Below are 18009 nucleotides of genomic sequence, written 5' to 3' on the forward strand. Positions count from 1 at the left end.
TTGATATGGCTGATTTTAAGTCTGCTCTCTCATTATTTGTATTGTTTGTCTGATGTGTTTTTTTCTTCTTTCCTGCCTCATTTTGGATTAATTAAGTATTTTTTAGTATTTTATTTTGCCTCCTTGGCTTTTTAGCCAAGGTTTGGTTTTATATTTTACTGGCTGCTCAAGGGGTATATATACATATATATAAAATCATTGTCTACACTGAATTGATATTATTACTTAACACTTAATCTAAGAATATTGCAACTATATATTTCCATTTACTTTCTTCCCATACTTTGTGCTGTTGTTATATATTTTATTTCTACATATGCTATAAACTCCACAATATATTATTATGCTTTGCTTTATAGCCAATTACCTTTTTTAAAAAAAGTTTTAAAAAGGATACCTTTTTACATTTATCCCCACATTTATCATTTCTGTGTTCTTCATTCCTTCCTGTATATGTGAGTTTTTCCATTTGGTACTATTTCCCTTCAACCTGAAGAACTTTTTCACTCATTTATTGTAATGTGGGTCTGCTAGTAACAAAGTGTTCAGCTTGCATTTAACAGGAAACTCCTTTAATTTGCCTTCATTTTGGGGGGGTAATTCTGCCACGTATAGGATTCTAGGATGGTAGCTTTTTTTTTTCCTCTTAGCATTTTAACTATGCTGTTCCATTCTGCTTCCCTTATCCCTGATGAGAAGTTGGCCATCATTATCTTTGTTCCTAGTGTGTCTTCCCCTGCCACCGCCGCTTTTTAAAAGTTTTTTCTTTCTATGTTGTATTTTCAGCAATTAGACTATGATGTACCTAGGTCTGGTTTTCCTTGTATCTACCTGGGATTCATTGAGCTTCTTGGGTTGGTGGGATGGTTTTATCAAATTTCGTACATTTTATTCACATTTCTTCAAATATTTTTAATACTATTGTTCTCTTTCCTCTTCTCTAATTACCATATTTTTTTATCACAATAAATGATACTAATTCCCAAGTCACTGATACTTAGTTCGTTTTTTCCTGTTCTTTTTCTCTGTTTAATTTGGAAAATGTAAGGTTCCTGACTTGTTCTTTTGCAATGTCCAATTAGCAAGTCTATCCAGTACATTTTTAATTTCAAATATTGTATTTTTAGTCCTAGATTTTTATTTAGTTCTATGTTAGAGTTTCTTTCGTATCCTAAAATAATCAATCTCTTTTCCCATTATATACTTATTTTCCTATAAATTCTTTAACATATTTATTATAGTTCTTTTAAAGTACTATTAATTTCATTAATGGGGTCATCTGAGATTCTGTTCTTATTAACTGTGTTAATTCTTAATTATCGGTCACAGTTTCCTATTTACTTATATGTTTTGTAATTTTAAAAATTGTATGCCCGGGGTTGTGAATAAAGGAATAGATTGAAGTATAATATTTTGTTTCACTTCTCGGAGAGTGCAAGGGTGGAGTGAGAAGTGGACATTCAGATCCCTCAGAATCGAGCTAAAGTCAGAGTTACTCTTCTAACTAGTTTGAGTTCACCTAATCTGCCTTTTTCATCTTTGTCAGTATTTCAGCTTGGAGAGGGTAGGACTACAGTTTTAGCTATTTTTGATTTGCCTTTGGTTTCAGAGATGGACGCATCATAAGAATGTATAGGCTGTGTGATTTCTCTCTGTTTTCTAAACTTTATACTGTTACTTTCTCAGATACTTTTGGGGGTTGGGGCAGACTTACTAGGAAAGGTGATTCGCTTTTCACTTGTTGTTCTTGCGGATTCCAGTCTCCTCTACCAGTTCCCACTGTTGTGTCAGGCTTGTCTGTCTCTCCCGTACCTGCCGAGTCTCTCTGAGGGTTCCTCCTCCCCAGTCCAGGCTGGCAGGGCACAGCCCTCAGATATGGAACCTCCATGGGCTTTCAGCTCGCCTGCAAAGGCCTTTTTTTCTTGTTGAAATTAGGATCATTAAGTCTCCTTTGTATTTATTCCTCTTTCCTAGACTCATAGAAAAGTATGTTTTCATTTTGTCCAGGTGAAATTTCTTGTTACCATGAGATCAAAGGCCTTTCATGTACTCTGTATCTTAACTGGAAATGGAAGTCACACATGCATTTTTTTTTTAACGTCTTTATTGGAGTATAATTGCTTTACAGTGGTGTGTTAGTTTCTGCTGTATAACAGAGTGAATCAGCTATACATATACATATATCCCCATATCTCCTCCCTCTTGCGTCTCCCTCCCATCCTCCCTATCCCGCCCCTCTAGGTGGTCACAAAGCACCTAGCTGATCTCCCTGTGCTATGCGGCTGCTTCCCACTAGCTATCTGTTTTACATTTGGTAGTGTATATATGTCCATGCTACTCTCTCACTTTGTCCCAGCTTACCCATCCCCCTCCCCGTGTCCTCAAGTCCATTCTCTATGTCTGTCTCTTTATTCCTGTCCTGCCTCTAGGTTCTTCAGAACCTTTTTTTTTTTTTCAGATTCCATATATATGTGTTAGCATGTGGTGTTTGTTTTTCTCTTTCTGACTTACTTCACTCTGTATGACAGACTCTAGGTCCATGCACCTCACTACAAATAACTCAATTTCATTTCCTTTTATGGCTGTAAATGCCTGAAAGTATGAAGTCCATCAGTGAGTTCCCTTGCCCTGTGGCCCTGGGTTGACCCATGGAAAGCAGTGGCAGAAGATCAGTACCCAACTGAATGTATTGAGTGACATTCTTCTAATTTTTCCTTTTCTTGAGAGTAAAATCTGTGATATCTGTGTTATTCTAGTGAGCCACCACTGGTTACTGATAACTGCCAACAGAACAGGATATCTGAAAGGGAATAAAAAATAAAATCAAGCATTGTTCTCTAGGACTTGCCCTGAGACAAACTCCTTTTCAGTTATGAAATTGCCTAGTCACATGTAGGTCAGAGAACAGGAAGAGTTAAAGATATGGGCATAAAGTGCATTCATAGCTGTCGTGGTCTCTTTGAGTGGCTCCCCAGACTGGGTGGCTTGCCCAGCAGACATTTACTTCTCACAGTTCTGGCAACCGGGAAGTCCAAGATCAAGGTGCAGGCAGATTCCGTGTATCATGAAGGCTGGCTTCCTCGTTCATAGACAACAATCTTGTTTCTGAGTCCTTTCTTGGCAGAAGGGGCAAGGAAGCTCTCTGGGGTCTCTTTTATAAGGGCACTAATCCCATTCCTGAGGGCTCCATCCTCACGACCTAATCACCTGCCAATACCATCACATTGGGGTTTAGGATTTCAGCATATTAGTTTGGGGGGAACACATTCAGTCCATTGCAATAACGGTCCTACTGCTAATGGTTTACAGGTGACGGGTTATTTACCATGTTTCAGGTTCCAAGTCACTGGTGTTAAATGTATTGTCATTTACTTCAGAACAAGTATACCTTTAACCACCAAGATATAAATACGACCTGGTTTAACCACTTTTTTGGATGATTAATCAATTTATTTTTTATGTTTTAGATTGTCCTATCAATCCCTTTTTGATCAACCCGTAATATTTCAATCTAACACGTACTTTATTGTGGACATTGATTTGAGAGTAGAACATGATGGACATAAAAGAATTCAAAGACTGTTTGTGAAACATACAATTTAGTTAGAAAAGTAAGGCTTACATGAAAGAGCCAAACAGCCAAAAAATGCTACAAACGATCATATACTAAATGCCCTATTTTATGGAGCAAGCCGTATTTCTTACCATGCCATTTAGTATTGCCATTAAGATAGCAGAACTGCCTTAAATGTAACGGGGCCATTAATTTGATGTTTACTCATAGCGTCCCTCTTTCCATGCCAGTCCTTCCTATTGACGTTCGTTTCTCAAAGCCCTAAAGATAGCCTATAGCAGACACTGAAGAGGAAAAGTTGGTCCTCGGTGAAACTTCACCCTGACTTATATTACAGACGTGCCGGTAGCCTGGCTCACGCCTCCCCTTGCTCACATGCTGGGGGGCAGTGCTGAAGGTTTGAGGGTTGCACCAGGGAGAAGGGGGCTGACGGCATTCTTCTGCAGGGCTGGCGACACTCGTCGTTCTGGAGGGGGCCTTTGCGGTCAGGCTCTTCCTGTCATAACCACAGTGGTGTATATCTAGCCCGTCCATTCTTAGGGCTTCACAGGTGAAGAGCACCTGGATCTATGTTTCTATCCTGAAGCTGTTTTCCTGTGACATGAAAAGTAAAGAGGTGCCTATTAGACACCCGCTACCCCATGGATGAACCCAGAGGATATGGTGCTGACGAGTGAGCCGGTCACAGAAGGACCACTGCTGTACCATCCCGCTTACAGGAAGTACTTAGAATAGTCCGATTCCTAGGGACAGAAAGTAGAGTGGTGGTTGCTAGGGGCTGGGGGAGAGGGGAATGGGAAGTTAATATTTAACCGGTACAGAATTTCCGTTTTTCGAGATGAAGGGTCCTGGAGATGGATGGTGGTGATGGTCACACAACAGTGTGAATGTACCTAATGCCACTGGACTATATCCTTAAAAATGGTTACGATGGTAAATTTTAGGTTATGTGTATTTTCCCAGATTAAAAAAGTGTAATACTATAAAACAGGATGCCTCAATAAAGCCCTGCTTAAGTGTTCACAAAAAAGCGCCCCATAGATTATATTACATTTTATTGATATTACGCTGAATTTTTGTAGGAGAGCAGAAGATACCAGTGTTGATGTTGGCACTGTTCTCCATTTGCTTGTTAATGAGATGAATAGCTTTGTTTTTAGAGAAAGCTAAAAGTAGAGAATCTTCGGCCTGAAATCATTGCCACCTGCTCTGGAAAGCACTTGAAGGGGACTCCAGTTACATTTGTCACCTAGACAGGAGAGCCCCAAACCTCAGGGTTGTGAAACAAGTTTGTTCTCTTGAGGACCAGAAAATAAAGTGGGAAAGCTGTGCCCATGTGCTCGATGAGCATTAGGAGTGCGTGTCTTTCAAACAGCTTAAGTGATACTTGGAGCCCCTGTAGTCCAACATTGACTATGCCGTGGAGACTAATTTTTTTTTTTTTTTTTTTTTAGGTTGCATTGGGTCTTCGTTGCTGCACGCGGGCTTTCTCTAGTTGTGGCGAGCAGGGGCAGCTCTTTATTGTGGTGCGTGGGCTTCTTATTGCGGTGGCTTCTTTTGTTGCAGAGCACAGGCTCTAGGCGCTCGGGCTTCAGTAGTTGCAGCAAGTGGGCTCAGTAGTTGTGGCTCGCAGGCCCTAGCGCGCAGGCTCAGTAGCTGTGGCGCACGGGCTTAGTTGCTCTGTGGCATGTGGGATCTTCCCAGACCAGGGCTCGAACCCCGGTCCCCTGCCTTGGCAGGTGGATTCTTAACCACTGTACCACCAAGGAGGTCCCGCAACTAATTTTTTAAGGAAAAAAAAAGAAGAGGAGACTTTAATCTCATCAACGCTCTCTCTTATTTGGTATTTAGAGATGCCCAGGAGGATGGAAAATTGCCAGTTTATAATCATAGCAGAAAAACAGAAATTTGTTGACAAAATTTCTTGGCATAATATTCTAGGGTTATTTAAATAATATTACATAATTTCTATTTTTGTTTTTCAAGGAACATAGTGACTTATTTAATAGATAGTCATTTAAAAAATATACTTTATAGAAGTAGAATTATCATATGACCCAGTAATTCCACTGCTGGGTATATACCCAAAAGAATCTAAAGCAGGATCTTGAAGAAATATTTGTATACCCACGTTCATAGCAGCATTATTCACAATAGCTAAAATATGGAGGCAACTCAAGTGTCCATCAAAGGATGAATGACTAATCAAAATGTGGTCGATACACATGATGCAATAATATTTAGCCTTAAAAAGGAAAGAAATTCTGACCCATGCTACAACATGGATGAACCTTGAAGACTTTATGCTAAGTGAAATAAGCCAGTCACAAAAAGACATACCATATGATTCCACTAATATGAAATACTTAGGCAAATTCATGGAGACAGAAATTAGAATGGTGGTTGCCAGGGGCTGGAGGAGGGGGAATGGGGAGTTATTGTTTAATGGGTCTAGAGTTTCAGTTCTGCAAGATAAAAAGTGTTCTGGAAATGGATGGTGGTGATAGTTGTACAGCATTGTGATGTATTTAATACCACTGAACTGTACACTTAAAAATGGTTAAGATGGTAAATTTTGTATTATATGTATTTAGCACAATAGAAAAATTGAAAAAAAAATTAAAGATCAGCCTCCAGATAAGATAAATGCTTTCTGCCTTAGGTTGTAATGAGTTCCTTATTCCATGTTTTTTTCTTGAAAGAAATATTTTTCATAATGTAGGTTGGTAAGGGATTTTGCACATAAAAATGTGAGTAGCTACAAAATACATGTTTTCTACAATGGTGTCTGCTGGGTAAAGAAGAATAGTAACTTTGTTTTTCTAGTTTTTTGAGCAACCTCCATACTGTTTTCCATAATGGCTGCACCAGTTTACATTCCCACCAGCAGTGCACAAGGGTTCTCTTTTTTCCACATCCTCACCAACATTTGTTATTTATGGTCTGTTTGATGATAGCCGCTCTGACAGGTGTGAGGTGATATCTCATTGTGGTTTTGCTTTGTTTTTCCCTGTTGATTAGTGATGTTGAGCACCTTTTCATGTACCTGTTGGCCATCTGTATGTCTTCTTTGGAAAAATGTTTATTCAGATCCTCTACCCAGTTTTTAATTGGGTTGCCTGTTATTTTGATATTGAGTTGTATGAGCTACTTATATATTTTGGATATTAACCCCTTATCAGACTATCATTTGCAAATATTATCTCCCATTCAGGAAGTTGTCTTTTTTGTTTTTTTGGTGGTTTCGTTTGCTGTGCAAAAGCTTTTAAATTTAATTAGGTCTCATTTGTTTATTTTTGCTTTTGCTTCCTTTGCCCAAGGAGACAGATCAAAAAATATTGCTACAACTCATGTCAGTGAGTGTTCTGCTTAGATTTTCTTCCAGGGGTTTTATGGTTTCTGGTCTTGCATTTAGGTCTTTAATCCAATTTGAGTTTATTTTTGTAAATGGTATGAGAAGTATCGTGATTTTGGAAGAACCGTGCTGACTAAAAAGAAAATCTCTCTTAATATATTTTGGATTTGGGAAATCTCTGGTGTTGTACAAGTTTGCAGATTTTTAAGGAAGGAAGCTCCTCTGTTCTTTCTTCCCGGAGTAGCATATTAGTCCCACAGAATATGGCAAGATCCCTCTTGTTTACATTCCGGTTCCTGCATCTAAATAACAGTCCCACCCAGCTGCTGCTGGTATTTAGTCTGGAACCACTATAAACTCTGTTTGCTTTGTTATTTTACTAATCTTTTCTAAATGAGATATTATTTCCAGCTACTGACTCAGAATCATTAAAACCCTGGAAAATGACAATATTCATAATTGGGTTGTACCCAGTTAATACCATGCTAAGTTTAAAAACATGTATTTGGGGCTTCCCTGGTGGTGCAGTGGTTAAGAATCCGCCTGCCAATGCAGGGGGCATGGGTTCGAGCCCTGGCCTGGGAGGATCCCACATGCCACGGAGCAACTAAGCCCGTGCTCCACAACTACTGAGCCTGCGCTCTAGAGCCCTCGAGCCACAACTACTGAGCCCGCGTGCCACAACTACTGAAGCCCGCGCGCCTAGAGCCTGTGGTCCGCAACAAAGAGAAGCCACTGCAATGAAAAGCCTGTGCACCGCAACGAAGAGTAGCCCCGCTCGCTGCAACTAGGGAAAGCCCGCGCGCAGCGGCGAAGACCCAACACAGCCAAAAATAAATAAAATAAAATAAAAAACCCAGTATGTACAATAGAATCCAAAATTTAAAAAAACCAAACATGTATTTGTATAATAAGCTGTGTGTCAGAGTCCCATTTTTGAAGAGTGTTAAAAATGAACATTTGAGGTGTGCAACACTCTTTTTTTAAAATGTATTATTTAGAACCAGGTGCATTTATCCTTGAAAATAAAAAAATCGTGACATTGACATAAGCGTTTTACAGGTTTTTCCATTATGACATTCTTCAGAAATTTCTGTCTTGGATATATGTGGGTTTGCTAAGTGTTATTGTGTCTAAAGAATCAATGAACAAAAGTGATGGGATACATCTGAGTGAATTTAATGAAACTTTTCAGTATACTTCTTTTTTTAAAAAAAAAAAAGCCTAGAGAGATAGAGGATCTGTTTCAACTCAGTCCAAATAAATGAATTATTGGAACACATAAAAGGCCTCTTTTCGAGGTGAATTCACAGCATGTGAAAAGCATGACAGTGAGGTGATTATGGTCTTTTTAGTCTGAACCTCAAGAAGATGTCTCTGGTTGTATAATCCTGCCTTTCTGGAAATAAAAGGTAAATTTCTAGAATGTTTCAAAATCAGTGATTCATAATCAAGTGACTCCTCTGTGCCTGGCGTTTTTACACATTTTTGCTGAAACACCTTACTCCAAAGTAGGTATTATTTCCATTTGTTGACGAAAAGTGGGCAGAAAGAGGTTGCTTAGCGATCAGCCCCCATTTAGTGAGGTGAGCGCCATGTACTGATTCCTTTGCCAACTCCTCTGTGATACACTGGCATTTAATCTTTGCAGTGACCCTTTGAGGTAAGGGCCATAGTTATCTCCATTTTCAGACCAGGAAATCTGGGCTTTGAGAGGTTTACTTACTCAAGGTCACATGGTTAGTGAAGGTGTGAAAGCAGGATTGAACCCAGCCAAATGAATACTCAAGAGAATCCGTCAGGTAATCACCTTGGTTCCAGTGCTGTATCCCAGCTAAGGCTGCCTGGATTCCGTAGAGAGGTGCCCACCTCCGTCTTCTGTAGCCTTGAGATGATGGAACATTTGCCCTGACTTATTCTATACCAGCGGAATAACCCACATCGCTACACCGCCGATGGGGGTAAGATCAGACAGGACATGCAGAGCTGGATTACCTTAGAATCCCTGACTCATTCAGAAATATCTACGAAGTGTCACATCCTGGGAGCCTCGGGTTTAAGTCTTAGGGATTGAGATAACCAGGCGGGGTTTATGGTTTATCAGGGAAGATACAGCCGTGACTAATCTTTCTACCTGGGGTGAACGTTTGCATGGAGATGGGTAAGGCACCATGGGCATGGAGAGGACAAAGTGGTAAAAGCATGGAGAGGTCGAGGAAATGCTTCTCGAAGGAGGGATGGTCTGAGCTGCCAAGGCTGAGTGGGGGTGATGGAGAGCTACTGAGGGAGTGGGCAGGGGTGGGAGGATGGCAGGGCGTGGTCATAATCCAGCATAAAAAGATCATTTTTGCTGCCACGTGGAAGGCTGACAATCTGGGCTTTGGGAGACGGGTTGTGAGGTGCTAATAAAAGGATCCAGGTGCCTCATTATGATGAAATGTGAGGACGAGAGTGTGGCTACATCTTCAGTTCAGCAGACTTGCTGCTGCCAGGTCTCCCTACCTTAGGATGCACTCTGTTCACATTTGAGGTTGTTCAAGGCTGGAATGCTTTTATCATGAACCACACTTGCCTCTGTAACTCCTGCCACTCAGAATGATGTCTCTTCTCCTGTAGGACGGTCTACCTTCCACTCCCCCCCGCCAGGCACTTCCTCAGTTAATTGAAATATTTCTAGGTCCCCTCCCTAACTGTCCAAGCCTCAGTTGTCAAGGTCTGGGAGTACTCAACACTCTTACCAGCCTGGATTGTGTCATAGGTACTGGGTAGTTCCAGGCTCAGGCATCGTCTTAGACATGTGGCGGGGTCCTGGGGTGGGTGGCAACATTACAGAAGATTCGGGCACCTAAGCTGGCCTTCGGAAGGGGGCTTGTGAGGAGTACATCCAGAGCACAATAGAACATTACCCACACCCCTACACCAGCTGACCAGTGTAGAGCAGAGTAGTACTTGTGTATATTTCCACTGAATTCAATACTTCTCTTAGTTCAGCCTGTAACTTCACTAGTATTTATGCTGTAGTTAAGAGCTGAAAAATACACTGGTAGGTCTTTTCCAGATTGATCAGTTCATAACTTCCGTGGAGTGCATTACTTACATTTTTTGGATGATGAACTTTGTAAGGTCAAGGGCTCTTTCCTACTTAATCCTGGTGCCTTTTTCCATCTAGCTTAGTGACTAATACATGGTAGCCCTTCAGGAAATAGTTGTTGAATGAATGCAATTTGGGTTTTTTTGACCTATATTTGACATTAGTATTAGGAAATTGTTCCATCATCACATGTTTGGAGTCATGATTCTTTTATATAACATTTTAGTCATTTTAAACCTCGGATTAGCTGTAACTGTGATAAACCTGTTTTATATCTTTGTTTACATCATAGCTAAGCATGTCCAGTGGACTAGGAGATAGACTTGTGGATGTTTAAGAAGTATTTCCCAATTAATGTATCAAAGAGTTTTAAAGAATAGTTTTAGAGTTGATTTATCATCTGGCCCACATTTATTTAAGTTTCCACACTTGTTTTTTTTCTACACATTTCTTGGTAGTTCTTCTATCTCTTATACCCTCCATGAATCATCAGTCGTTTTAGGAAAGTTATCCTTTTACATTGAGGAGGTTTATCTTAGACTAGTCGTTATAAAGCCACTTTCTGGGAATCTATTAAAAGACCACAACCAATAGGTTGTAGGAAGTTGTAGAACAAGGGGATAGTTTAGTTTTCCTATAAGCAGTATTATTGACTGTCGGTTTTTCCTTTTCTCTCTTGGTGGTGTCCAGTTACTCAGCCATCACCGATTGCTCTAATCCTGGTTAAGTATTTGAAGATGTTGAGTACCATCTGCTGAAGGAGTTTCAGAGCTTATTGATAAGGTTAATGATTTTCAAATTAAATGATGGTGGCACTGAATTTTGTTTTGTTTGTTTTTAATCAGTTTTGTTGAGGTCTATAATGCATATACGATTAAATTAACTAATTTTAATGAATAATTCAATGAATTTTCACAAATAAGCACAATCAGGTACTCACCACTACAGTCATGAAACAGAACCTTTCCATTCCCCAGTGTGGTCTGTTATGACTCTTTGCAGTCAGCCTTTACTGCCACCTTGACCCCTGGCAACAATTGATCTGCTTTCTAGTGCTATAGTTTGCCTTCTCTAAAATTACCTGTAAGTGGATTTATATATTTAGTCTTTTGCGTTTGGCTTCTTTCCCATAGTGTAATGTTTTTGAGATTCAGTTATTTGTTGTATCATCAGTAGTTCAGTAATATTTGTATTACTAAGTACAGTCCCTGTGCCATACACCACAATTTGTTTATCCATTCACCAGTCGATGGACATTTTAGTTCTTTCAAGTTTGGGGCATTATAAATAAGACTACTGTGAACATTCTTGTACAAGTCTTTGTGTGGAATTTGTGTCTTTACATTTCTCTTGGGTAAACACCTAGGAGTGGAATTGCTGGGTCGTATGGTAAGCGTATGTTTAACTTTACAAGAAACTGCCAAATTATTTTACAAAGTGCCTGCAACATTTTGAATTTTCCACCAGCTTTATAATGAGGCTCCCAGTTGCTCCAGATCCATGCCATCACCTGATGTTTTTGCCCTTTTAAATTTAGCCATTCTAGTGCGTATACAGTGGTACCTCATTAAGGTTTTATTTTGCATTTCCCTACTGACTAATTATGTTGATGAGCCCTTGTGCTTACTTGGCATTTGTTTGTTTTCTCTGTTGAAAGTGTTCATTCAGATTGTCTTTTTTTTTTTTTCATGATGTTGTTTTTGGGCACTGAGTTTTAATACCATTAATGAGTTAATACAAAAAATTATAAGGGAGGTATTTTGTTGCTGACATATTTTCAGGAAAGGAATCTTTTTAATGGCTATTTTGTTTCCTGCACCATTTTTCTTTCTTCTTTTGGGCTTGTAGAGGGAAATCTCTTGTCATCTGTTGGCCTATTTTAACTTTTCTTGCCTGCTTCGCTACGTGTACTTTTTACTGAATCTATCAACTCATAATCTCTGGGAAAACCACATGTGAAGGTACTAACTGCCTCTCTAAACATACTCTCACACGTGTGCTTCCATCGTGTGTAAGCCTTGACTCCCGTGCCCCTGTGAAGGCCCCTTAATTGACCCCAGTCGGCAGCCTGTAGTAGGCAAGGACATCCTTCCGTGCTTTTTGGGTCCCTTGCACCTACCACTGTACACTGTAAATTATTGGGGAGTCAACAAGTGACTGTTGGTGATGGTAAGCTGCTGATCTAGGTAAATTAAGGGCTCTTGAATGATTCCAGAGTTTTAGAGAATAAGAGTCTGTCTGAACTGATGGATCTAATAGTAAATTATCTTGAAATCCTTACTTTAGAAACTGCTAATGTAAACTGTAGAATACCTACATTTTGCTTGAGAGCTATCTATAAAATCCACTTGAAAAAATGTATTGTAGCAAAGCTATGATTATGATTTGGCTATGAATAAGATGGGGTAAATCTATTTGTAGAGTAGATGTTTCTAGGTTAGATATCCTATGAGAATCCCAAATTTGGTTTCAGATTTCTCATGGGCCTTAATGGTTTAATCTAGCTGTATCCATAGAGCCAAAGGCATAGTATGTTCTTGATCATTTTGAGCCGTGTCTTGTATTAATATAAAGTTGGGTTGGCTCATCAAGGGGGGTCCATTGCTGTGTAGGATAATGGATGTGTAGAAAGATAGATGAAATTATGAGCTCTTAAGAAGTTATATATGGAAATTATGATCTAATAGAGCACTGGATTGGCACCTAGCAGATCTGAGATCTAGGACCAGCTTCGCTGTGTGATTTTGGAGAGGTCACTTGACCACTCTGGGGTTTCATTTCATTTCAGCTCTGAAATGAGTCAACTGAAATAATATGTGCTATGAATTATTTCTATTAGGATGGTTTTGAGGTCACATGACAACTTCGAAGCTAATTCCAGCCCTGAAGTTCTTCATATATGGTGTTATCCCCCATCCCGATCATAATTGTGTAACTTCTCTGTCTCTGAATTGTTACAGTTAAAGTTCAGCACTTTGTTACTTTGTCTCTTCCAAAGTATGAGAAGGAAAAGGCAAAAATAATGATAAAGATGAAAAGGAATTTTTCATACAATTTTAGGACAAAACAAAAAATACTGTTTTCAAGATAGTAAAATACAAAACTTTTTCCTTTGTTATTATGGGTCACAATCAATTTAAATGGGGCCCAGAGATATTTTGGATTAAAATTTCTCTAATGTCCTTATAAATGTCTATGATGTTATTCATTTGAATTCCTGGAATCCCATATATTTCAGCAGGCAAATAAAATACAATCTTAAATTGCAGGCAGTAAACAATCAAAAGGAGCCATAGAACTTGGAGTTTATATTTCATTTTAATTTAGTACTAATTCTGGCTTTATGTTCTTGCTGAACATTGTTAGGTAATAAGAGAAAGTAGATTATTTTGACAGTTTTAAACGTGAGAGTGGGAATTATCAGTCTTAGTTGTTACTTAAACAGACATTTTCAGGCTTGCTTTTTATTTTTTTGAAGCTATTCAAAATCTAGGTCAAGATTTGCAGCCTTACTCATAAACTCCTGGCACATTGTTCATTACACATCACTCCAGAAAAGAGCTAATGATGGTTGGGAAGCTTGCGTCGACCTTAATGAAGTGGTTCTCAGGCGTCATCTGTTGAAGTCCCAAGTGCCTCCTTAAAAATTTTACTGTTGGTTACTCCTACATCCATGCAAAACATGAGTAAATCTCAACAAAACACATAACTATTACAGTCAGAGCAACTCCCATCCCTGTCTGCTGGCTCCCACTGTCAAGTAAAAAAAGATGTCGTTGTCTGGGCTCGTGGCATCCAACGAAAGCAGATGCTAGAGGAGAAGACGTTAAGTTTTCCATCATATTTTCTTGAGTTGCCAGATGTCCAGATAACAATCACTTCCATGATTCATCCAAGTATCTCCAAATAGAGTAAGAACACCTACGTGTCACTCAGACCTGGAGACACGGCTTTCCTCAAAAAAACCTCAGTTTCTTGCCCCCTTTGTAAAGTGGAGTCACATTGTTTCTGGACCTGAGTATGTGCCTGGTCAATGTTAATTATTTCCTTCCTAAAAATGAAATACTCAAAAAGTGGGGCAGTGTCGCCTCCCAGGGCTGTCCTTGATTCAGGAGAAAGAAAGTCGGGACAACAAGGCACGTGTTTGTGAGCTCGGGTAGGAACTGCATTTGGAGGACGTGATAAGAGAAAATGCTGACTTGTAATATTTTATTCCCTTGCAAACATGAACAAAGTTTCTGCAATACAAACAATATATTCTTTGCCACCCCAGTTGTGCAGTTGCTTGCGAGGAGGCTGCATCATTTCCTGCACGGTTTTGTGAATTGAAGGACGCCCTGCTGCACTGGGGATGTTGAGCTTGGAGCGAGGCGGAGCCTTGCCGGGGTCTCCGGGCTAGTGGCAGCCCACAGGCTCGTTTGGTTGTTTTCCATTAAATGCACAAACATAGCCTACCTTATAGTTGATTTTTGTCTTCTTTCTGAATCGATTTAAAGTTTACTAGAGCAGCTATATTGGAAAGAGGCTTTGGACCCAGTTTCTTCCCAGGTATGTTAGGAAATACCCTGTCCCTGTTACTCAGTGAAAATCGGTTTCTTTTTAATGATACTTGAGAAATTCATCACTTCTCTTCTCCAGAATAATAATAATAATCTGTGCTCTTTTATTTTAGCCATCTCCAACTGGACATCCAGGGCACCTCTCCTGTTCTTTCTGAGTCTTCAATTGGAAGTTAGCAAGACTCTACGGCCTGAAAGGGAAATCAAAGGTAATTGCATGTTAAAAAGTATATTATTACATTCGTGTATACATCTGATGATCATAAAGTAACGACAGCCCCTTATTTGTTGAGCGGAATTTGGGTGTCCCCCCCCCCTCATTTTCCCACTGTTTCTCTCCTGTTTGCCCCCTCCCTCCTTGCCTTCCTCCCCTGCCGCCCCTCCCTCCTCTCCTCCCTCCTCTCCCTCATTTGCTGTATTCGCTCAGCAAACGTTTGTGGGGTCTGCCCTGCGGGGTCACTGGCAGGAATGGGAGGGGCCGCCTCTGAAGAGGGCCGCCCCCGCCAGCTCTGTGCCTGCAGGCCTGGCCGAGAGGCTGGCCTGGCTTCCGCCTGCCCCCTTGCTGTCCCCAGAGCGCTCCCCCTGGGCCGTGAAATACGTGCACTTCTGCTGAAGTGCATGGCCTGTTCTACTCGATAACTGAGAGCCTGGGGAGGTCCGGCACCTGGTGGGCCATAGGAACTAAGTGACTGATGAGCGTTGGGTGGACATAGGGCATCGTCCAGACCAGGACTCTTTATCCCGGGACACCTTGCACGCTGCTTAGAAGCTCCAGGGACAGTGGAGCTGTGCCAGCTTTGAGGCAGGCATATTTTCCTTACAGTGAGTTTTTCCAGGGAAACTTGGGGGGACGGTCCCAGCCAGATTTATGAGTTGGCTTGTGGATGAGAGGGTCCAGCTCTGGCCAACCCACCCCTTGCCCCCTTCCTGCCTGCTGCTGGAGCTCTTCTCATAGGTGGGACACAGCCAGACTCCCTGGGGCTGGTGGCTTTGGTGACAGGAGGCTCTGGGTCCGCCTCTGGACTTGGCCATGTGTAATGTACGTGATGTTGGAAAGCTGTTCACTGTCTGTGCCTCGGTTTCTCCACCTGCCACATCAGGATGATAGCAGTGCCCACGTCGTGGGATCGTTGTGAGCACTGAAGGATGAGTTGCTGTGTAGAGTGGCACATGGGAAACATTTAATACATGTTAGTAGCTTTTGTTCTATCATCTTCTGCAGAACAGAGGTGATAATATCTATTTCTCGTGGTTACTATAAGCGTTAAATGAGGTGGTGCGTGTGAAATAGGCGGTGCTGGGCACACAGCACTCTCCGCCTGTGGCAGTCCTCAGTGATAAGGTAAAATAGCAACAACGTTGTCAGCAGATGTGATCAACACAGGGCAGACGTTGTGACCCCAAGTGTGGCGAACATCTAAGGGTAGAGGTCGGCCCAAACAGCTGTCCGTTCAGCTTGTCAACCAGGCGGTGCATGTATATCAAGTTATGTTATTAACTAAAATCTCATCCTTAGTTTATTAGACCATTGTCTACACTTTGGTCACAAAAGTCAATTCATAAATGTTTTGGTTGTGATTGGCCATTGGAGTGAGTAGTTAAGAGTTACATACTCCCATATTCCTTTTATTCTTAGCAATATTCTTATCTTTTAAATATAAAGGGCAGTGTTTTTGGGGTTTATGTGAAATTTTAAAAGTAACTTAAGAATGAAGATGAAAGATGTTGAATAGCATTAGAATCCATTAGCACCTGTCTGTGATCATGATACGTATGTGTAGTTGTTTAGGTTTCTCTCTTTAGATGATGCCTTTCTTCCATGACTCTTAAATGTGAAGAATACTAATGTTTTATCACCCATGCTATATGGTTGTTCCAAAACTATAAAAGGGGAAGCCAATGGAAATCTAATAACATTTGATTCTACTATATCTAAATTAAATGATGCTTGTAGGAAACACTTTGACATTCTTTTCCCTGTACTTTGAACCCAAAAAAATTTGAGCCATGGTGTATTAGAGAATTTCTTACCATTTGTTTTACACATTTGCTTTCTGTACACTTGAAACAAGTGATATTACTTGGCTTAAGAATATCTTTTAAAGAAAAGAGAACATAATTCAGGTGACGGTGAGTCACCTCAGAAAGCAAAGGTTTTTGAGCCCTTCTGGAGGTGGAGACCTGCCTTGTTATCTTCGCACCTGTGCCTGACATTGGGTTGCTCAGTGAAGCTGGGAGTGGCAAGGGGATCGATTGGAGCACAGAAACTCCTTTGTTAGAATGCTGAGAATATGATGACTTTTCAAATTTGCCTGAAGTGTTACTGTAATACAGTTTAAACTGTAAATAAAGACGTTTCCTTGAGGGGGGGAGGTGATATTTTGTGTGTTTTTGAATGCAGTGAAACTAGCACGTGTTCTGTCCTGAGCTTAGGATGCTGGTGGGCTGGAGTCTGTCTCTTCCTTCTTTCTGCCCTCCCTCCCCACCCCCCTCCTTCCCCATCTGCCCTCTCCCCTACCCCCGCCTCCTGCCTGCTTAGGAGAAAGACCTTGACTGAGGCCCCATCAGTCCCTGCTCTCTCAGCGGCTCCCCAGCAGTGGCCTGGGCTTCTTCCGGGGTCCGGATGAGAAGTCCAGCTTCCAGCAGTAAGGAGGCTGGAGCAGTAATGCCACCCCTGCCCTTTCTGCTGCTGACTTGTATTCTGATCGACGCCCCTCTCCATACGTGACACACCCGGGGAGGGCACAGTCTGCCTGTCCGTTCCGATCCGTGGTGAGGCATCTCTGATATTGACTCAGACCCACCTCTTTGAGGGTTTTGTCAGTGTTCTTTGCTCTATCTTTTCTCAGCTAACTTGGGAGGAAAACATGCTGCTCTATTAGCATCACTGCTTCGTGGCACTGAACAGTCTAACCATTGTGTTTAGCAGGAGAGACCCAGGTTCAGGCAGAAGTTTTATGTTCTCTTTGAAATCAAGACTTAGTCTTTTATCTGCAGTGCTCATTCCTGCGATAGAAATCTCACACTGTGACCTCTGATCTTACTTAATGCTATTCCAAGAGGACACATTAACCTCTTTGATTAGGTTGGTTTGTTTTTTCTTTTTTTTTCGAAATTTGCACAACTTAAAAAATTCGACTTGGTTACGTGGTTGCACATAGGTTATGATTTGTCCTGAGAATAAACAAGTAAAAGCAATACAGCTACTTCTCAAAATTTGTAGCAGTGCTTAATGAAAGTTTCTGCAAATCTCAGAGTAGTTGAGTTGCTGCTCTGAATGGCATAAATGAGTGGGTCCCTCCCCTGCAGACGCACAACCCCAAGAGGTGACATTTGGTTTAAACTCTCATTGAGTTTGCCTCCTTGTTTGCTTTTGGCATTGATCTGACCTGAGTACCATCAAGGAGCAAACCATTTAAGCAGGAGTATA

The 18009-nt window shown here is 40.9% G+C and overlaps 1 protein-coding gene across 7 annotated transcripts in view; it reads left to right on the forward strand.

Annotated features, from left to right (window-relative positions):
• Window positions 1–18009, forward strand: part of FAM110B (family with sequence similarity 110 member B) — a 136404-nt gene that overhangs the window by 18708 nt on the left and 99687 nt on the right. For all 7 annotated transcript variants that reach the window (XR_014255431.1, XM_082433049.1, XM_082433050.1 and 4 more), the window contains exon 2: window positions 14693–14788. The gene's annotated coding sequence lies outside the window, so the exon portion shown is untranslated. The remainder of the gene's footprint in view (window positions 1–14692; window positions 14789–18009) is intronic.

The sequence above is a fragment of the Balaenoptera physalus genome, assembly GCF_965194825.1.
Source record: "Balaenoptera physalus genome assembly, chromosome: 17".
NCBI lineage: Eukaryota > Metazoa > Chordata > Mammalia > Artiodactyla > Balaenopteridae > Balaenoptera > Balaenoptera physalus.